At 45.1% G+C, this 23097-nt stretch overlaps 1 protein-coding gene across 3 annotated transcripts in view; it reads left to right on the top strand.

Annotated features, from left to right (window-relative positions):
- The window catches only part of TBC1D30 (TBC1 domain family member 30), a 956754-nt gene that overhangs the window by 338954 nt on the left and 594703 nt on the right, over nt 1–23097 (top strand). The gene's annotated exons all lie outside the window — the stretch shown is intronic.

The raw sequence follows: 23097 nt of genomic DNA, 5'->3' as shown, positions 1-23097 counted from the left end.
TGCCCTTTGTTGCCATCTTCAATAACACTTTGCAACCCTGTGGGAATCAGAGTCTGAGGCATCGTTTGTTGTCAGCTGTGCTTATTGGTTCGGGTCAAATTAACTAAACATCAAAATAAAAAAGTCTAATTCCTTATTGCATCACCACCAGTGCTGTTATAGATACAAATGCACCCGTTCTTCACAGTATTCTTCGAAGACAACAATTCTACGACTAAAGCTCTCGACATGATCGCCCCATTAAAAATGAGAAGTAAACCTAGAGCTCACTTAAACACCTGGTTTACTCCGCACCTCAAAACCTTTAGAGTTGAAAAAAGAAAATGCGAAGGTGCCTGGAGACAATTACCTAACGATGAAAACATAACCATCCTCATGAACATCTCAGCTTTATATAAGAAAGAAATAATCCATACCAAAAAGGAAACTTATAACAGAATTTTACAAGCAAACTCAAGTACCAAGGAACTGTTGATAATCTTAAGAGCTGGAAGCCCCCACTGACAACTGCTCGAAGGACAAACTCTGGTGTTCAAATATACAGAATACTTTAACTAACAAAATCTCCCTTCTACAGAATAAGATAGCTGAGAAAAAAGCAAATATTCCAAACTTAGACACACCTTCTAATACCTCCACGCATGCCACGCACACCACCAAACCCCCTCAGCGCTTCAGTTTCTCTACAGTCTCAATCCTTGAGGTTGAAAAATCATCATATCCCTAAAACCTAACTGTCAGGGAGACAACTGTCCAGCCCAAATCATCAAAGATTAGGCGCGAAGTCTCTCGCCCTTCATTCCCAAATTAACGCCTCTTTCTGATCTGGTACCATCCCAAGCAACTTAAGAGTCTTGGGTCCTTCCCCCTCCTCAAAAAACAATCACTAGACTCATCCATAGCTACCAATTACAGGCCCATCACAACTGTGCCATTCTTACTCAAAACCTTAGAACGAGAGGCTTACTTGCAGATCCAGGATTACTTAGAATCTAATCAATTTCTGGGAATCCGACAATCCGGTTTCAGGCCCCAACACGGCACTGATCTCAAAACTCAGATTGACGAATTTAAGGGGAAAAGAGCCCTGTTACTACTCCTTGACCTTTCGGTCGCCTTCGATCTGGTAGACCATAAAGTACTTTGCAATCACCTGAACTCAGCGACCCACTTCGCTCAAGATTCCATTTTACGGGTCTAATCGTTCTTGAGCAACAGGACTATGAGTCTTCTCATCATCTGCGGCGGCTGATCCTATTCCCATTACATGTGGTGTGCCGCAGGGCTCCTGCATTTCGCCCACAATGTATAATATATTTACTTACTAAGTCCATATTTGATGATCTGGATAGTCTGGGTGTCACCTACACCATGATGCAGATGAAACCCAGATTCTCATAACACTTACTGGGGATTATGAGAAGGAAATGGCCTTAGTAAATAAAATATACCTCATTATCCAAGCATGGATGGCTGCCCATGGACTATGCTTGAATGATGACAAAACAGAGATCCTCATTCTAGGAACAGCTCACAACCTTAATAAACTTGGACAAAACTATGCCTCATTCATTATCGATGGCAACATTATCAAAGTTGCCAAAGAGGTAAAAACTCTCGTTTTTTACCTGGACTCCACCTTCACCTTTGCTAAACAGGTCAATGCTATGGCCTCAGCCTCTGCATACACTTGTAAACTGATCAGAGCCGGCAAACCTTTTCTATCTAAAAACAGCTGCACCACTCGCCTAATTCTATCCAAGTTGGACTATTGTAACTGATTGTACTTGAGAGCCAGTAAACACACCATTAATAAGATCCAAATTCTCCAAAACAATGCCCTGAGAAGGGCACAGGGCATTGCTAGAAGAGAACATATTTCTGAAGCAAGGTGGCAAAACAACTGGTTGTCTATCAATGACAAAATCTGGCTTAAAACTCCCTCTTTGACTCTCGAATGCCTCAACAATGCAGTCCCTCGCTATCTCATGGAGAGAATCAACAGAAGAACTACCAGCCGACCCACCAGGTCCACTAACTCAGATTGCCTAGTAGTTCCAAGGTTTAAACTCACAAAAGCTGGGGGGATTATCTTCCCGGTCAAAGCAGCGCAGTTATGGAACTCCCTCCCCCGCTCTCTTAGGGCGGATCAAACCTTTTCTAACTTCAGAAGCAACACCATTAAATGGCCCAGAGATAACAACCACTAACATCTCCCACTTACTCTGTCACATGCATGTGCTATTACACTACCTACAGCTCTGACTGTATTATTTGCCTGCAAACATTTGAATATGCCAGTCTCTAACACTACAAATTGTACTCGCTTACATTTACAATCATCATGAGGGTAATTGTAATGAGATGTAAAAATTGTAATTTTGGACTTTTTGACCTTTCTTAGCATGTATATATTGTTTATATTTGCTTCAGATTCCCTAGTGATACGTCACTGGGGAACTGTTGTACACTTACTACAGTAACCTATGTAACTTCAAGCTTAAAGTATTCTTCTACCTTCTTGCTTTCTGCACCTTGATACCCCGGGTCTGGTGCGCATTACAAATTAATAAACAAACAAACAAAACAGTGTGTCTGGAACCAGTTTTAATAAGCCGAGCGATACTTTCTTGTTCATCTCGGCTCCTGGCTCCTACAAAGTGCAGAAAACAATAGACACTGCCTCTCTGAGTTACCTGGAGGAACCCAGACGTGGTCACTCACAGCTCACTGTGCAGGCACAGCTCCACCTCACTGATGACGCCCAACAAGGCTGAAACATGTGTATGGGGTTGCTGTTTGTACTCTTGTTCAGAAGGGAATTGCCATAGCATTTCGGTGCTGGACTACCCCTACAAACATGAGTTTATCTGTGGAGCTTTGATAGTATGATAGAGTTGTAGTAGCCTCCAGTCTAAACTGGCCCTTAATGAGTTCAAACCTAACTCATATCCGAGCGAGGTTATGGGGAGAGACTGTGGGGAGACATAGCACTCTCTTCCAAAGTCTGCTCTCCAACTGCTCCCAATTTGGGTTCCAGGCCAGAGATTGTATGTCCATGCTTTATATTAATGTGGGTATGGCTTTACCTTTATGGAACTTTACCAATGATAATATGGAAAACCTACAATATGTACCGTTGATATTCTTCATTTGGCTAGAAATCTGGTCTATCTTGGCTTTTAGCCTACCCTTCACCAGCATTATATTCGGATGCAAATGTAATCTAAAGCCAAGGTGGATAGATTCCGTTACCAATGGAATGGACTGTAAATTAAGGGACCATCTGACACTAGCCCTTTTTTTGTCAGATTACAGAACCTCATGACAATTGTCTTTGCAGGATTGGTCTGAAGCTAGTTTTTGCTGCATATCCACGTATCGCAATTAATAAATGTTGAATGCTGCGGGCGTGTAATCTCAAAGTAGGATATAGTCCACGTATGCGATCCAGATGATCTTACGGGTTCCATTCCTATGACTAAATAGAGCATGCTCACACAGAGACTCATTCAGGACTGCTAGGTACAGATTGAAAAGGCAGAGTGCAAGAATCAAACCCTGCTTTACTCCCCTCTCCGTATTCATCGGCCGAGTGGTGTCCTTAAGCATTTAGCCTGATCTGAATAGTTGTGTTTCAATGCAACTAGATCAGTATAGCTGGAAAGCCAGGGGGAATGCCCCAACATTCTTAATTTTTCCTAAAGGTGAGTTCTATTTATAGTATCAAAAAGTTTTGAAAGGTCACTCGTGGCCATATACAGAGGAGAGTTACCTACCTTCCAGGAACAATCCTGCAGCATATTTACAATAAGGCCATTTAGAGTGGTGGACTTGCCTCTTATATAGCCTATTTGAAATGTATCTAAATGCCATTTGTTTCTGCCCAGCATTCTATCTCCATAAGAATAGCCCCAGCAAAAATCCTGCAATCCGCATCAAGAAGGGCTATCGGACGATAGTTGGTGGGATCAGTCCAATTGCCCTTCTTATAGATTGCTATAATTACTGCCATTTTCAAACCTTCTGGACATCTCTTCTGAGAAACAATATTTTCAAAGAGGAGACAAAGCACCATTGAGCAGGAAGCCAAATCAGATTTAAGAATAGTTTGACAGATCATTTGGTCCTGCTGTTCTCGAGGTGGAAGTTTTTTTTCATCAGATTTCCCAAAATTTCAAGAGAAGAGCTGAATGACCAGGGTACATTAGGGGGCTCACTAACCACATCCTCACAGGGCTTGCAGAAGAGGTTCCTAAAGTGTGTTGAGCACAGTTCCTCCGACACACAGTTACTGTGACAATGTAATTAGGGAACGTTCCTGTTATTTACTAAAGACCCAAAATGTTGAGTCCTTTTTTTATATTAACATATCTAATGTTGGGATGGAAATGATCCAATTTTACCCTCGTAGGCACTTCCACATCAGACGAAATCCATACGAAGCGATATAGCACATAAGGGGGGGGGGAGTAATCTGCACCATTATACAACATATAGAGGCTCTGTAGCGCCTATAAGTAGATATGCGGTACTAGAAAACCCTTAACCCTAGACTCCATTTTGTATTAGACCTACTCGAAGCAACTTGCAGGCCCACACTGTGCACGGTTTCAAGGCCTAATTTCCACACAGCCTCTGACACCCAGCCAGCCAGTCTGGTGCTGGCTGCACATACCTAACTCGACCACACTCCCCTGGCTCTCTGATAAACACCCGACCCCTAGGTTCTGACTTCTACATCTTGCCCACCATAGACCTAAAGCCCTCATGACTGTGTTCCTCCCCAATAAATAACACTGGTCTCCAGCAACATGGGACACTGAGAAGGGTAAATCTAAGATCAATCCCCTGGTGGGGGGGGGGGGTGCACAAGGTGCGGGACTAGAGTATCAATGGAGCCCTGAATGCGTGGGTCACTGTGACTGTATTTTATCCTCCCCTCTCCCCGACACCCCTTTTCTGTGCCGCCCAGGTGCCTGCCATAATGAATGAATAGTCTGTCTTAGTTGTTTAGTTTAGATGAGCCACAATGTATTTTATGATTTCCCTGACCTTCACCTCGAGGATGAGCCCAGCTGACCCACGTGGAGCCAGATCAAGGGAGGAGAACCGGACAATTATTACTTGGCATCCCCTATGGAGCAAGCCCATGTATAGGGTGCCACCAATCAGAATCACCAAAATGTTCCTCATAGAAATGATGTGTTTATAACCCTTTGTTCAAGATGCAATAGCAGAGCACTCTCAGGCAGAAGAGTCCTTTGCTGGCATTTGTATTGTGTATGAGAATACCTTGCTATCCTTGCAACAGCTATCTCTTGTCTTCTTTCCCTAGTGGTTTGTATTTACTCTGGTGTGTGTATCGAGGTCTATGCCTTCGCTAACATAAGTTCCCCTTGCCTTTTGTAATTTGAGTAGTCTATTAGATCTATTCCAATTCTGGAAGACTCGTCTTTTTTTATTCATCAGCATCTCGGATCTTGGCATATTACATTTTTTCAAATCTCTGCGATTTTTCCAGAGTTCTCTTTTGCGAAGCCAAGTCTCCTGATGGAAACTGCATTTGTTTTGTCATCAACATTTTCGTTCCCATCTGAGGTCTATCAAGAACCCAGATAAAGTTTCTGAGATGATATGGGCAACAAGCCGAGATCAATTGATCTGATAATAATGACATTACAGATTCTCTCAAGTTTTTATTTTGCATACGCCCATTACCACTGAACCTTGCTAGTCTATTACACCCATGGTTTGCCACTTATGTCTGTTGGGCCCTCCATGTCGAATCATTCCCACAAGCTGGTTTAAGAATTTGCATGTTGTGGCCGTCACTTTTTCTAGTAGTTTTTATCTCAATTTTAACACGGCAGTCAAACATCTCTAGACACAATTATGTAGTCGATGATGGACTTGGATCTACCATTTTGCCACGTTTGTCCCAGCGTCAAATCTCCCTCCACACTCCCATTACAGAGGAGCAAGTCCCACTCATTAAGAAAATGCCTCCACTTCTTAACATTTTCCACAGCCAAACCATTATTATTATGAGAGGCAGTTGTAGAGGAACAATGAGTTCAAACCCTGTGCCATGAGTATGCGGGTAACTTCTCCCATGCATAAGGCCTCTGCCAGAATCTCCGTAATAGACTCACAAATTCTTCCAAGTTGGCACACATGTGGTTATAATAGATCTAACATGAGTAAGCTCCTCAGCAGACCATCTGAGTGAAAGTATAATTTAGTTGAAGAATACCATAGTATTTACTAGCCAGTTTAGACGCATTTGTTATTTTGGCGCTCCTTGAAGCTATAAGTAAGCCCCCCGAGGGACAGCCAACTTTTCTATTAGTGGCCAACTACTCCAGTATTGTGAAGCCATTGATTCGTAATTCAGACTGGAGCCATGTTTCTTGCAACAGGATCAGATTGAATGTGCCAAAATGATCACTGCTAGTTGACTCACGTATAAAGCTCCTATCTAACCCCTTGTATTTCAGCTAACTATGTTGATGTCGCCACCTGCTAGAGCGAGGCATTATTTGCCTCCAGTTTCTGAAAGACCTGCGGCAGAATCCCTGGCAACAGAGACCAGACATGCTCTTAGAATTCAAGGATACCACATTTACAGTTGGAGCCGGCTTAACCATCTCCAGCCCTGGATTTTCATTAGTCAAACACTCCTGCATATTATAATGCTTTCTGCTAGCACCATACCTTCTATCCTTAGGATTATTAGTTGAAATTTTAAACCCCATAACTAGACAGATTTTTGGTACTGCTAATAAAGCATTTACTCCTAGGCGGGAGCGTAGACCAATTTACACAATATTAGTGCAGGTTACATATGGAAAGTGAATGTAGTCTAGTTCATGGGTAGATGGCAAATACAGATCTGGTACATCTTTCTCAATCCTCAGAATAGTTTGTCTATTTAAGACAAGATGATTTTTTGCTTATGCCCGATTTCTGCAAGATGTTCAAGCGAAGCGTGTGGGCATGCAAAGAAATGAGTTCGAGATTTCATCATGTAACATTTTTCCAGTGAGTTTTTATTTTCCCTTTCTACAACTCTAGATGTGACAGACTATTGAGATATAGTTTGTAAGTTTGTAGATTGAAAGACCTGTAGTTGAGTAGATGTACTAACAGATCTTTCAGCCACTGATTGATTTTGCACTGGGTGGCTTTCAGCTGATAGTGGACCGTTTATTACACCAGGAGCCTTGTGTTTGTGTTTCCTAATATAGAATATTGGAGCCCCTTGCTCAGCAGAGACCTTCCGCACGTGTGGAGTATGGTGGTTGTCAGTCACATTCTTAGTGGCAGCATTTGACAACTCAACTTGAGTTTGCACATACAAGCACAGCTTCTTCATAGTTTTTATCAAGTACAAATCCATTGTCTGTTTTCCCCATTTTTCTTTCTGGGGTTATTACCTTCTATTGAGCTCTCTGTAATCTGTGGATTTATCTCATGTACTGAAATATCAAAGTTTGAGGCCTTCTGAGATTCCCCTATATGAAGCCTTTTCGAAGACTCCCTCACCACCTGCGTATTCCACCTAGGTGTTTGAATGCCAGCATCTGTCTTTGAGGGGCAAGCTGTATTTTGAGTCCCATGTTCGGGTTTTCACTTTGAAACTCTACTCCTATTGCAATCAGGCTGATACTCAGTAGTTATTGAGTTTGTCGATAAATATATGAATCTCAGGTATTTTCTTGAGCTCGTAAGATTTTGTGCCTGGTTTTTTTTTTTTGTTGCCATTTTCTTTTTTTATTACCACAAAGCAATGGGCCCTGCTCGACAGCGGGACCAGTATCTGATCCATTCAACAGGCCACCATTCGGCTCTTGAGCCAGTACTGTTTTTTGGACTAATGGTTCTAGGTCCTTTGCAAAGTTCGGTTTCCTCTTCAAAGGTGAGAACTGCAGCAGTACATCAGTTTCCGGCCTAGCATTCTGAGCCTCATTAGTCAGTTCCCCCAACACAATTACTTGATCTTCACTCGTCATTACTGGTTGGAGTCAATTCGTAATGAGACTGTTTCCAATGTCATCATTATAGCCGAGATCTTTTGATTTAAGTCTTCCAAGGATACAGATGTTTTTCGTTGTAATATGTTAATATTACTTCCTTGTTTCTCAAAGAGATCCTTTAACAAAATCAGAACTACTTTTATCTCACTAGATTGCAGAACATTAGCAGAAAGAGTATCCTTTATGTTTTCGTAGAGACTAACAAAGGAACTCGGAACAAGGTTTCATGCCGAAATTGACTTGGAAGTTAGTTTAATCCTGCCATCCATATCTTTTAATGTTTCATGTAGAACTTGTTGAGATTCAGCCTCAGGAAAATGTATTGAACTAATTGACAGATGTTCTGTTAGATTTGAAGCATGTTCAACCACAAGATCCTGTTGGATCTTCCCCAAAGGATCAATTTCACTGATGTCAATGGCACTAATCCCAGGCAGCAGTGGAGTATACGCTTCCACCTTAGGAAATGCCTCCAAAAGGCTTCTATCTGAGACTTCCAGACCTGGCTCCAGATCGTCTTTCATCAAACTTTCCTTTCTACTAGTTGAGCGTGTGGCCAACTTTCAAAAGAAATCTTTCATTTTCTTTTGAGGCTTGCTCATATTTTCAGGCCAAGGCGGGTTGTTCTCAGTCCCGCAGTTTGCAGTGATTGATCCTAACTTGAGCTTCAGTTTGCACCTTATTCTGAATAGCCGTGTCTGTTGGTACCAAATGGGCCTCCTCAGTAGCTGTTGACACATTTATACGATCCTTTACTAATTTTCTTGAGCTAAACAAGTTCATTATTTTTGGAGTTGAAGTGGAGGTTTTCCTTATTGGATTCTTCATGGGAATCTTTTCAGGACCAAAGATTTGTTTTGAAGAGTCATTAATCTGGCAAGAAGGGGGAGGCCCCAGTTCAACATCCTCAGTCCGACAGAGGTCGCATTTCTAGAGTTGTTCTGCCAAGTGTAGAACATTCTGCCTCTAAAACTTCCGATATGGCTGCTTCCGTTAATTTCAGCACTATGAGGGACAGATGATTCTCCTATCAGTTGTATGGACTCATAAGGAGCAGCTACAATTGACATCTCAATTATATGCTAGTCTCGATTTATAGAGCGGGTGCTGGTTGAGAATTTTTCTCTCTTCCCCCACCCAGCCGCTGTTTCCCACTCCTTAAATCGCACGTGCACTCAGTACGCGAGAAGGATAAGTCTCAAAAGCCTGAGCACAAATCAAACTGTACCTCCGTGTGCCTCTGTATATAGACTGCCAAGCAGGTTAGCTTGCTTTTGATCGGGGGTTCAAAGGTGAAACCCGCAATCACCCCAATTTAATCCAGGTCAGATGTAAAATAGAAGTTAGGTTAGTAGCTGAGTAGAATAGCTCTGTCCAGATAGGGTGAGGCAGTAAATAAGTTGTTTAACTGAAGCGGACTGAAAACAGTGAAGCCTCAAATCCTTGTGATACCAACAACAAAGGAGGTGGCTACGTGGGTTGCAATACTATCAATGCCTCCTTAAACAAGGGATGCTGTGACAAGGCGTTAGGCACTGGCAGAATTGCAGAGCAATATATTTTTTGATCAGAAGAATAAACTGAATAGTCTTACCTGCCCCTGCCGCTCAGCCGCCAAACCACAATACACTTGTACTCGCACTTGCTGTGAGGTGTGTCCATGTAATTGAAGCAGGATCAGCTCAGAAATGAAGAGGCACAACCATCACTGCCAACCGCGATACACTTGCTGTCGCTTACTCTCCAGACTACCTCTCAGCACCCATCCATCACATACACCACCCTAAAAAATGCACAACACCCCTCGTGTAAGAATGGTGAGGAAGGATAGCTCAGGAGCAATGCATTTGTCTTGGCAACAAGACAATGCAGTGCAACACAGGTTCGAATCCCGATCCCACGCTTAGAAACCACTCTCTGGTATAAAGTGCATTATAAAAGAACAATTATAAAAATAATAATAATAATGCAGCTATCCCCCACGATAAATTTGGTCTAGCTGCACACATAATGACTCCTATGCTTGCATACTCTCCAGACTACTGCTCAGCACGTATCCACTACATACACTACACTAAGACATATTGCACAACACCTCTGCCATCAGCATGCGGCTATCCCCCACAATAAAAATTCGGTCTACCTGCACACACATCTCTTGCTCAGATATGCTTCCCAAACTACATATTCGCACCCATCCACATCCCAGATCAACATGGGTGACTAACAGGGACTTGGCCACCCCTACCTACCTTTTGTATTGGCTAAAATGCACACACGCATTCTAAACTGCTCTAACTTTCCCATACCTGGACTTTTGTCCTCCAAGGGCGTTCAACCTACAGCACGTTGGGACCATACCATTGGTGAAAGGTGCTATACAAATGGCAATTTAATTACATAACATTACAATATTCACTTGCCGATGATTCAACAGCCACTTCTAATTCTTTTTCCTTTCAGATATGACATGACATGAATTGAATCTTATAATCTTAGTCGTGTTGTTATTGATGACCAGGTAGTGCTCGACTGCATATGGCTAAAGTAGATCTAACTGCACTTATAATCTATTACGAGTAAGATCCAATAGGATAAAATAATTAGCTTAACCTAATCACTGGACCTTTAGTAGTGCCTAATGGTAGAGGATGACATCTTTAGACTCCAGTTTAGCAGGCCGGTCTGCCAAATATAGATTCTATAAAATCTGGGCCAACACGCTGCCCTTTGCAAACCGGTATGTGTATCAAGAGAGTCAGTGAGTGTCGTTGAGGCCCAGTCTTAGCACCACAGTAGTGTCGCAATGTAATGCATAATCATCTTTAGCAGGACACTTGGTAGCTCCCATTTATACAACTTTGGCCATAACAATTTACAAAGAACTGTCAAATGCTGCACTGAAGTAAACCAAGGCAGCATACACAACTTGCCTATAAGTACTTTTGCCTGTTCAATGATAGTCACTAAAGCCATGATGTTGGTCATCGTTGACAACCCCTACCTGAAGCTTGTCTGATTCTAGCCGGTCCCAGGGCTGTGGACGACTTCAGATATCTAATTATATCTATTATATCCTCCGCCACAGCAGAATGTTTCATTGCTCAGCCTAACCAAACTGGTGTTCATACTGGATCCTTTACTGCTTAACATGTCCTATTCGCTGGTCGACAAGAACAGAACTGTGCATCACTGCATAGAAGGCCCAAATGCACTCTTATGGGGACTGGAGTCCCAATTTGATTAAGCAAAAGTAAGAAAGAAATACCTCAATAATAGTGAGGAAAATACTTCACATTAGTGGTAATGCAATCTCAGTTGTAAATGGGATTAAACTTAAACACACATTTATAAAAAACCATTAGAAGGCAGATCAGTTTCCGCTTTACAGTGTTGACAACAGTATTTATTGTTGATCCCACAAGGTTTTAAATGTGCATAGCCCCAATTAATCCGTTCAATTGGAGTCAATGGCAACAGGGTAATCCTACAGTATCAACCATATACAAAGTTATCGCAAGATTCATTGTATGTGTACAATATTATCACAAATGTCCTCATTCGTGATAGAATACAGTATGAAACAGCAATTTCATCGGAATCTATACAGGCTCATGTGTGTCTAGGAATTCACACTACAACTTTCCACATTATAACATGCAGTCATTGTATCTTGTAGCTCCAAGATAGCTCAGGTCTGGCCAGTCTTATTCACTCTTCAGCCTCCCTCAGTCTCTTATCACTTCTTCATTCACTGCTTAGCCTGTCTATAACTTCCTGCTATACTATTCACTTGTCATTCTACCACACTCACTGGTCACCTTAGCTCCTGCCTTACTTACTTCCCCTTTGGCTGGTTATCCTGCCTCATTACCTATGCCCTCATCATTCTCTGAACCTGGTCATTTGTTCATGATCTTCACTGGTTTCTCGAACTCGTTCACTGGCCAGCTTGCTTATTGTACTCCCTGGCCACTCTCTATAATTGACTGGACACGCTTGGTCACACACTGCCTCCACTCTATCCATGCCTTGTTCAATAATCACCCGGCCATGTTTACTGATCACAAACATCACTACCCTTTTACCATTTCTTTTTTTGTTTTACTTTTTTGCTTTCCTCACTGATCTCCCTGCTTCATATGGTGGATCATCACACTTTGTCCTTTGGTCAACCTGTCTTACTATGTGATTGCTCTCCTGCATGCACCGTTCAGTCTTCCACTCGCTGGTCACCCTGACTAATGGTTTCTGGTCACTCTCCTCCAACCTCCAATGTGCTGGTCATTCTACATTCTTTTTTTTTAACTGGGCACTGTACTTAATTTGTTTCTCGATGTGCCTCATATTACTGTTAAATTGGTCACAGATGCCATAAGAATAACTCCAAGGCTCAGAAGCGGTTTAAGTGTTTATAATGAAATTCTCGTGGTCTCTCTTTCTCTTTATTTCTCTTTATTTCTCTCTTTATTTCTTTGTTTCTCTTTCTCGCTTTCTCTTGCCTCCTCTCTTGCCTCCTCTCTCTCGCCCTTTCTCTCTCTCTCTCTCGCCCTTTCTCTCTCTCACGCCCTTTCTCTCTCTCTCGCCCTTTCTCTCTCTCGCCCTTTCTCTCTCTCTCTCGCCCTTTCTCTCTCTCTCGCCCTTTCTCTCTCTCTCGCCCTTTCTCTCTCTCTCGCCCTTTCTTTCTCTCTCTCGCCCTTTTGCCCTCTCTCGCCATTTCTCCCTCTCACCCTTTCTCCCTCTCTTCCCACTTCTCTTCCCACTTCTCTTCCCCCTTCACTTCCCCCTCTATCCCCTCTCTCTCTCTCTCGCCTCACTCTCTCTCTCCCCCTCTCTATCCCCCCCTCTCTCTCTCCCCCTTCTCTCTCTCTCTCTCTCCCCCCCCTTTCCCTAGCTAGAGGATTGACCCCTACTGTCTAGGGCTGCCTTTGACTAGAGGTGATGACCTAAAGTCAGAATGCCTTTCCTCATAAAACTCCTTCAGAGACTTCCTAACTGTCCCTACTCTATCCAGTTGTTAATGTTCTATTGGGATTTGGGGGAATGTGCCTTAAGACACCCTACTGGATTCAATCCTCCTTCTACCTGGCTCACACTCACCTCTCCTGCTCTCTGTCTCCCTTCTCCCCTGCCTCAACTCTCCCAATTTCGCCTGCCTCCTCCCTCCAATCTTCTTTCACTGCCTTACTCCTTCTATGTCTTACCTCCACCTTTTCATGTTAATCCTACCTACACTACCGCTTTCTCCTCCACACTATTACTACTACTACCACCTCCTGCCTCCAACTACTACTTAGCCACCCTCCTTTCACCAGTACCACACGCTTCACAATAATTCTTTACACTGACTCTTCTAACAGCCCTCACCAGACTAACATGCACTCAAACTGCAGTGCCACCCACTAGCCAATACCTCACCTTCTCCAGAAATCGCCTCCCACTCTGTTTCTCTTTCCTCCCTCCTGCTGGTATCTTGGTCATCCACCTTTTCCACATCTGACCTTGCATGAATAACAAACACTTCCTGCTTCCTGTGAAGGTCTTTTATCCCTGTCTGGATTGGGCCCTTGTCCCTGGCAATATATCCCTGTTTTCCCTTACCAGAACATTCTGCCTGCATCAGAATTCACAATTGGGGGTTGAGCCAAAGCCACTTCATCCGCCCACTTCCTCTGTGAAACACTAATGGTCGCCCATTAGGCTGAGGGTTCTACTTCATGTTTGGGATCTTGAGTCTTTTGATTCCATAGGTAAGTCCCAGTGTTGGATGGGACAATATCATCACTGATGGTCTGGCGTGGTTATGTGTGGCTCAGTGAGCTTGCCCTGGCTGTATTGTGAAACCACATGGCTCCGGAACACACACCTGAGACACGCCAGCTTTCGCTGTCTTTCCATCAGTCGTCTTGTGCTGGCTGAGGGTCAGATGCTGCAGGATTTTCTCTTGGTGGCCGGGTCTTGTTCTGCAAGCGGTTATGGGTTGGTGCCGTTGTATTCCTTCCCATCGGGTGCTTCTCGCTGGTTTCTCTTGTTATATGGATGTCTCTAGAAGAAGTCAAAGAACACCGACACGTTGCTTGTTGTGGAGGGCCTGGCTTGAATCAAAGGTGGACTGCTTAGATGCATGCTGGCAAAAGGGTGGAGGGCAGGATTTCGGCCCATCTCAACCGCCACGTCCACCTCTTGGTTGGACTGGCTCTGGATTTCTCTCTGGTAGGTCTTCCACCCTCGGCTGAGGGGGGTTTCCAGCCCCTTTTGACAAGCCTGTGGTACTGGCCATGTCACAAATGTCACATTGTATTGTCAGTCAAGGTTCTTTATTCAGAAAATATTTCCATCAAAGTAAATACATATACATAACATCAGAAAACTGCAATAAGGTATACAAGACAAATTTGTTATTAATCAGTTATTAAAACAACACAGATATAAAAGTAATAAAATCCATTAACTTATCAGATCGTTCCTAAGTTTAAGGGCATGTCGCAAGTGGGTGGGTAGCGTCCAAGCTTTCAATGGTGTATCTGCCATCAATAGGCAAACTAAGGCAGGTCTACATTGCCTTACACCCATTTTTTCATGTTATTGGTTTACGTGTTCTGTTCCCAACAGAAGTGTAAATAGGACCAAAAAAATAGTGTAGAATGTCCTTGAGGTCTGTTATAAACTGGACAATTTTCCTTCAATCGCATTGTCAATGTTGCATGTTGTCCATCTACTTGCGACTGCTCTTAGCTGCAGGACATTAAGTCTGGATCTAGTTAAGAGGACTCACTCAAATCTGTATCTGTTCCAGTTTCAGGTAATCAGAGATGTTTCCAGTTGCTAAAATAAAATGTGTTTGGTCAGAAAGTTTACACATTTCAATCTGTTCATGATTTATCATCAACCTGGTCTTAATATTCGTTTTCAAATTCCATAGATTAGAGTCGAAGTTGGCTGTTAAATCCCCCAAAAATCAGTATGATTCACCATATTAAATGTTTTTTCAGAATTAGCAGCCATGGGATACACAGGAAATTTGCCTCTGATCTTAAAATATTTTTTAAGATTTTGTGCATTAAAATGGCTTTATTGTTCTCAGCCAAAGCTTTACGCGTTCTAGCTATAATGTGTCTCCTGTTAGTTTGATTCACATCTAGAAAGCTACACTGATTCACATCTAGAAAGTACCCACTGAGATAGTACTGTGATTTATTTGCCTGCGCAGCACACTTAGAAATTGTTAATCGTGCACTGACTCACACATAGAAAATCACACCCTGTGATAGTACTGCAAATACTAGCCTGCGTCCTCCTCTAGGAGGACCGTGCTTTTTAGACCTGTGTCGCATGCCTTGAAAATTTGCATTGTGCCCCATCTACAGAGTGCCACTTTAGAATTCCCCATGTGTTAGGCCCTTTCTCCCTCTATCTATGTGTCCCAAGTTAGGCGCAGCTACTGCATCTAGACTTCCATTCTACTGTTGCCCCTCTTTAGCCCTCTCCCACTGTCCTGGTGGCCAGAATCTAGACGCAGGTTCTACCTCTAAGGCCACTGCATCTACTGTTACAAGTACAATAATCTCTAGGTGCTGCCCTTAAGCTCCCCCCAGGATGGAGATCCCTGTTCAACAAAGACCTCCTCTACAACCCATCCTGATCCCTTGCCTCCCTGCACCATACCCCCCCATAACTCGCGCCTCGTGGCGCATTACCCAAACTCTAACACCCAACTTCACGACCCCCCCCGCCCCTTTGTCCCCCGTCTGGTCGCAACCCACGATCCCTGTACAACAATACACCCAGACGCCGCCCGCCCACACTCCTATCATCCCACATCCACCTCTAAGATCAGAGGATCACTCTGGTGCGCCAAACACCTGTCTCCCCAAACGCTCATCCCCCACTCCTCAACCCACACAAACACATCAACTTTCCCTCTGGCATCTATTGAGAACAACCTCGTACACCACACCCATACACCACGCCCATTGACAAACGCACAAGCCAGAGGAGCTCTCTGGCGCTCCAAACAGCGCAAATCCACCTCCATTACCACAAACAGCCTTTGCTAGAACGGTAGCTACACCCCTCTCCCCTTCTGACTCCCCACACTCCTATGGCACCAAAACCCACAAAATGCCAAAAAGGTGTCTGGTCCTCTCCCTCGACCCTCCACACCTCAACACTTCTGCTTCAGTCCAGCCTCTCCCTCCCCTACCCTCAGACACTCCCCTGTCCCAGTTTCCACCCCCTTGCTCTGTACACCTAAACCCCCACCGCCCTCTGACTCAATCCATAGACAACCCGCCTAAACCCCCACACCTCAAATGATCCATTCACCACCCTCCCAACCCCCCCTCCTTGTTTCTCACATACCTACATCCGCCCTCCTACTCTTCTCAACCCCCATCAACGAAACCCTCTCACCCGACACTCAAATTCCACAGACATCCAGCCCCCCCACCCCACCTCCTCCGGTCTCAACCACCCTGAATGATCCTACCACATCCACTACCTCATCAGGCACCCATGTCTGCAGAGCTCCACCTGCGATGAGCATCACGAATACCACCTCCGCTCATGAAGTCAAGTGCATCCTTTTTAATGCCCGCTCCGTAGCAAGAAACAGACACACCACCTTTAACCTCCAATCCTCTGACAAACCTGACCTCATTTTTATCACTGAAACCTGGTTCTCCGATGACTTTGCCCCAGTAGCGCACAAAGCCTTCCCCCCTGACTACTCGCTTATCGCCCACAATGGACCCTCCAGAGGTGGCGGAGTGGCAATCCTCTTCAAACCCCTTTATCCGTCTCGAATGCCTCCTGTGAATCCCTTCTAGTAAAACTCTTGCTATCATCGACTTTCACCCACAGCTTCCTACTCATCTACAGACACCCTGGATATTACAGACCTTTTGCCTACAATCTCTGTGACTCAATAGCTACCATTCAGGTACATCACCCTTCTCTTACACTCCTGGGAGACTTCAATATCTGGTTTGATATGCCCAACAACCCCATGACTCATCCGCTGGTTGACAGTTTTGATATGCTCAACCTCTCCCAACATACCACTGGTCCAACCCACTCAGATGGGCACGCCTATGATGTAATTTTCAGCTCCTATGACCTAGTTTATATATCTTGGACCGACTACTTTGCCATCCCTTTCTCTATCCACACACCTCCCCCAGCCCCCAACCCTGTGCTCAAATTCTGGAACAAAGTCCTGGTCCTCCCCGACCTAGCTGAAGCCCTGCTTCTCCGTCCCCCTGCAATGCTGCCCCGTGATAGACACTTAACCATTGATTCCTTCAACTCCTGGCTTAATGACTCGTTAATACCTCTAACCCCCTCGCGCCCCGCATCCTCATGCAATGGACCGTCCACCAAATGGTTCACGCCCCACCTGAGGAATGCCAAAAAACAAGATAACGCTCTTGAACGCAAATGGCGAGCATCTAAAACCGATCTCAGCAGATACATGTTCGTCCTGCACCACCATAATTACAAATCCGAAAGGGCAAAAAAGCCTATTACAATAAACAAATTCTCAACTGTTGCAACAGCAGCAAAGAACCCCAAAAGATCATATCGGAATTTGCGAAACCTACGTGCACCTCTGCCCAATACATGCCCAATACACCCCCACACAATCACTCTGCGACTCCCTCTCGCTACGTTTCTTCAACACCGCACTTGAGAGGATGGCAACCTTTAACACCAAACTGTCCTTGCTCCCCCCCTACACTGACCCCTCCTGAACCCATTGCCCACTTTACTTACTTTCGACTCCTTCAAATCCATCTCCAGAGAAGAGTTCCTTGACCTACTATCAGCCAGCAAACCCTCCGGGTCGCCCCTCGACCCCTGCCCCGCAAGAAATATTCTCCTCTACCTGCGCAGGAGAACATGCGAAAGCCATAATGAACAACTCCCTCACCTCTGGCATCCTCCCCGAAGCCTTCAAAATAGCGCATGTCAAGCCACTTCTTAAAAAAAAAAAAAGGCATCCTGTGACCCCAAGAATTACAGGCCGATCTCCAACACCAGATTTCTCGCAAATCTCATTGACCGGACTGCAAACTCCCAAATCAACTCCTTTGTAGATTCCAACAGTTCCCTCGACCCCGCTCAGACTTCAGACCAAGACATGAAACAGAAACCACACTGTTCTCTGTCTGGAATGATCTCAAGGTCACTGCAGACTCTGAGGGCTGCGCAGCACTGATTCTCCTCAATCTCGCTGCAGCCTTTGACACGGTTAACCATTCAATCCTCCTTGACCGCCTCCACTCCCTAGGAATCCGTGGCACTACTCTCAAATAGATTGCCACCTTCCTCAGCAACAGGAAACGAATAACCTTCCTCTCACCCTTTGTCTCAACTGCTCGCTCAGTGAACACTGGAGTACTCCAAGGTGCACGCCTATCTGCTCTCCTGTTCAATCTCTATCTGACCACTCTACCAGGAATTATCTGCACGCACAACCTCTCCTGTTACAACTATGCTGAAGATACCCAAATTATCCTAAGAATCCCCAAGACAAGCACCAACCCTCGTCCCGACATTGAAGCTTGTCTCTGTGATATTGACCAATGGATGACCAAAAACCACCTACTTTTGAACCCTGATAAAACATACGCTCCCATGGCAAACACCTAGGCTGCACTATGGACTGAGGCCTAACCCTCTCCCGCTAGATCAACGTGTCGAAATTCTGTCGCTACCACCTCAAACTTCTCAGACGCATTTTCCCTACCTCAGCAGACTTGTAGCAGTTATGTCATTTATGATGTCGAGGCTGGACTATGCTAGCTCCCTTTACCTGGGAGCACCGGCATATCAACTCAACAAACACCAAAGAGCCCAAAACCCTGCAGCAAAACTCTTCCTCGCCCTGGGACACAGAGACCACATCTCACCTGCTCTCCGAATCCTCCACTGGCTCCCAGTCGGACAAAGGGCCACCTTCAAGAGCCTATGCCTCACTCACCGAGCAGTGCACAAGACTGGCCCAACGTACTTATAAGAGAAGATAAAACCCTATCTCCCATCGCGCACCCTAAGATCAAGCACTGCCCTCTTCTAGTGGTTCCAACCGCTAACTCTGTCAGGATCTGAGGATCCGCCTTCTTAACCTTGGCCCCAACTCTGTGGAACTCGCTCCCCCCACATATTCGACACACCCAAGACTATATGTCCTTCTGCAAATTTCAAGAAACATGGCTCTTTCCGTAATCACAACTATGACCATATAAGGCGACTAAGACCTAGCAACCCAATGACAAATGCTCAATCAGATCCCGAGCAATGACGCCACTGAATAAGATTATTAAGTCTCCTATTAAGCAAACACACGCTTGAAATCCGGAATAGCGAGCTCATTAGATCATAACTCCACCCAAACACTCACCTCCCATATCACTATGCTTACTCTCTACTCTAGACCAACACAAAATGTGTGCAGCTACACCCTTCGATCAAGTTCGGCCTATCTGCTCACATACGAACATCATTCCATGAACACCTCATCATTCTAATAATACGCATCTACACCCCACGAAAACCGGCCTAGCTGCACACATAAGCGTCCTACACAGGCCTAACGCGGCAAGAACCCAGTCTTGATGTCCATCCTCCAGACTGCACACATTCAACTAATATCAAATGCCACCATGTCTAATGCTAGGCTGCAGCTACATTCAGGCACTTGCATCGGCTCCGCACATAATTGGTTCACCCAAGCACCTTATGACTCCTTACTCTCTCAACTGATCTGGATTACAGTCCCCAAGGGAGTTCAATCTACCAGCTCTTTGAGGTCATGCCAATGATATATAGAGCGCTATATAAATGCCAAATAACATAACACCACATAAATTAAGCCCAGTTCAGCATGAACTGAAAATGTTGGTGTTAGGTAGGCCAAGTATAGTTTTCAGAAAGCCATTCTCTACTACTTGTCTGCTTTATACCACGGAGTAAGTCCACAATGGAGCCTCATATTTTGCAAGAGATGTTAAGTCCGATTTGCTCTATATCATCACTATCTGCTGACATTTAAAAAAGTGAACAAACCGTAACAGGCATCCGAAGGCTTGGATCATTTTAGTTTTGTGACTGTTAATATGCATTTCTCCGTTGGCGTAAAAGTGTATCCTAAATAGTCGTAGCTGGTAGTCAGCTTAATAGTTTTGTTGCCAAAACTAAAAACTAGTAACTTAAGCTTCCTATTGCCAGTCTGACATGCCATTAGGGTTAACTTGGAAGCATTGATTGATAAATCTAGGTTTTGCCTATACTCCATATAGGCATCGATTAAACGTTGTAAAGAATGTGCAGTGCATGCTTCAAGTACTGTCATCCGCATAGGTTCAGTGCCTGCTAGATGTGGAAAGCCGGCCTTCCAACCCACTAGATAGTCATGGAGATTAATTAATATAAAGGCAAAATAGCAGTGGTGTGAGAACACACCCCTGCCAGACACCTGTATGAACTGAAAATGGCGAGGTGCAATGGCCATTTGTACCAGAGCGCACAGAAGCTTTGTTGTTGGAATGCAGTGAAGACAATATGCTTACTATGCCTCCTAGGCACCCATATTACTCAATATAAACCAAAGCTTAGCTCGGTTTACTTTGTCGAACGCAGAGTGGACTTCCTTGAAAGCCACATATATAGGTTTTCTCTTGAGTTAGATACTATTGGTGATAATCAGATACAAGTTTAATGTTTTTTCTGGGGTTCCAGGGCCTTCACGGGAGCCCAATTGGGTTACTGCTAATCTATTGTTCTGCAGAATGGGTCTGGCATGGATTCACATGCTTGTGAATATTTCCTGTCAGGCTGGGAATCCTCTGTAAAATTAAAGCAGTTTAGCTTTAAGCTAAAAACTGCTCATCGCTACTATAGCTTATCAGTGTCACTTTGGGTAATACTGTCCCAGCCAATGACACACGTCCTTCTAAGCTCCACCCCTGGTGGCTATCTTCAGATTTTTACAGCACATTCTCGGGTTGGGAGTCTGTGTTTTGCTCCTCGAAATCTGACAACTTTTTGCTGTTTTTACAAGTATTCATCTCAAATCTTTTTCTTCTTTGTCTTCTGTCACGTTGTGGCTACCGGCAGCTGGGACCCGTTGCCGAAGGAGATCCTCAGTCCATCCTCAGATCTCCAGCTCATGGCTCCACAGGTCCAGGCGTGGGCCTTTACTTTGACACCATGGCGGATGCCAGAAAGAAAAGTCTTGTCAGGGCATGTGAGAACTGCGGCCTGTAGAATATCTTCATTGAAGATCGGCACCTCAGGTGCATCTTCTGTCTACAGCCTGGCCACAATGCGGGCAGATGATCAATTTGCTAGGCCCTCTCCTCCAAGATGTGGAAGGGCCGTCATCAGAGGTTGGTGGCATGGATCGAGGAAGTGTAGGCCTCTGACGTGGCCTCTGGGCATAGTAATGCCTCTTCCGGGGCCAGCAGGTCAAAAGAGCGTGTTCCGTCTGACAAAAAGAGGTTGAGTTCCTTTAATGATGCCTCCCTGGTGAAGATCCAAAAGAAGGCAAAATCGTCAGATGCTCCAGCACCACCTTTGTCCATGGTCGCTGTGGCAGTGGGATCCAGTTCGGAGAAAGGACGGTCCCCATCACTGGTTGGCCTACTGGCAGCCGGGCAGGTTCCATCCACGAGACAAATCACCAACGCTGTTGGTAAAACACAAGGCCTCGTCAAAGGGCAAGTCATCCAAGGACCAGTCAGCGGCTCCACCGTCATTGACAAGAACCTCGTCCATCAGGGCTGTTACCTCTGTGTTGACCTAGTCTACGAAGACTGGTGTTCCATCTATGCCTTTGATTGTGCCAATGGGTTTGTCGTCGACCGTTACTGTTTCCATTAAGTTTTTCACGCCCATAGGTACCTTACTGCCTAGAACTCTGTCGGCTGCTCCAATGGCAGTCTCGTGGACGACTGTGCCTTTTTCTGCTCTGCCGGCACCAGTCAACGCCTCTTTTCCAAAAGGCTTAGATTTGAAGAGGGACATACCTCCGGCTAAGGGTTTTCTACCTAGGCCCACCAAGGTCGTGCCACTTTTCACCCTATCCCCTTTGGGATCCCCTAGGAGGTCTCCAGCACACTACACCAGTTCAGAGGAGGATCTGCCAGAAGTTTTTTACTCTGACCAAGAGGGTGGTCAAGGGGAACCTGGCCCCATTTTGCCAATACCTCGGCAAAGAGCGCCCTCTCATCAGCCTTTTAGACCTTCTCTTCTGGGCCCAGCTCCAGCATCTCCTCCAGCGCCCAGGGACATGGACATTTTGTCCACTTGCCCACAATGGTGGCTGAAATCCAGCAGCAACTACCTGCTGCCTCCATTCCTTAACTGGCGAGGAGTCCTCAGAGGCTTCCTCAGGCTCAGCCACTGCCACCTCGTACGGCCCTTTTTGCCCCTAAGCTATTGCCGGCTGCACTGCCCACTGTGGTGGAGGAAGTAGCTCAAACTGGCACTGATAGAACGGGTACGCATGGCACGGATGACTTTGTTGATTACGCTCCTATGGATGGGGAACCTCCAGACATCGATGCGCCCCCAGGGCCTCTCCCGTGGTCGAGATCGGGTCCTTCCACTCCATGATTTCTAGGGCTGCAAAACTGTTCAACCTAGTGCCGTAGGAAAGGGAAAAGATAGGTTTCCTTTTCGAACGACTGGAATCCTCCAGGAAGACCATAGATTCTGTTCCCCTGTTGGATAACATTTGGGAGGATGGCCTGCCGGTCATGAAGGCCCCTAATACCATTCCTGTGAAAAGGGACTGTTTAGAAAAGAAATACTGGTTTCCAGATTCGGCCCCTAAGTGCCTCAGATCCCAGCCTTCGCAAGACTCTGTGGTCTTGACCGCTGCTAGGAAAAGGTCCTCCAACCAGTCTTCTTCGTCTATGGTTCCTCCAGACCAAGAGGGTAAAAAGCTGGATGCTGCAAGGAAACGCATCATCACGATGGCACCATTGACAATGAAGGCCGCCAACGCCCTCGCCATTCTTTTGAGGTACGACAGGGAGTTGTGGTAGGAGTT

This window comes from Ambystoma mexicanum, chromosome 12 (genome assembly GCF_040938575.1).
Source record: "Ambystoma mexicanum isolate Mex_15411 chromosome 12, UKY_AmexF1_1, whole genome shotgun sequence".
Classification (NCBI taxonomy): Eukaryota; Metazoa; Chordata; class Amphibia; order Caudata; family Ambystomatidae; genus Ambystoma; species Ambystoma mexicanum.
Note: the sequence above shows the minus strand (reverse complement) of the source record. Positions and strands in the feature narration are given on the sequence as shown.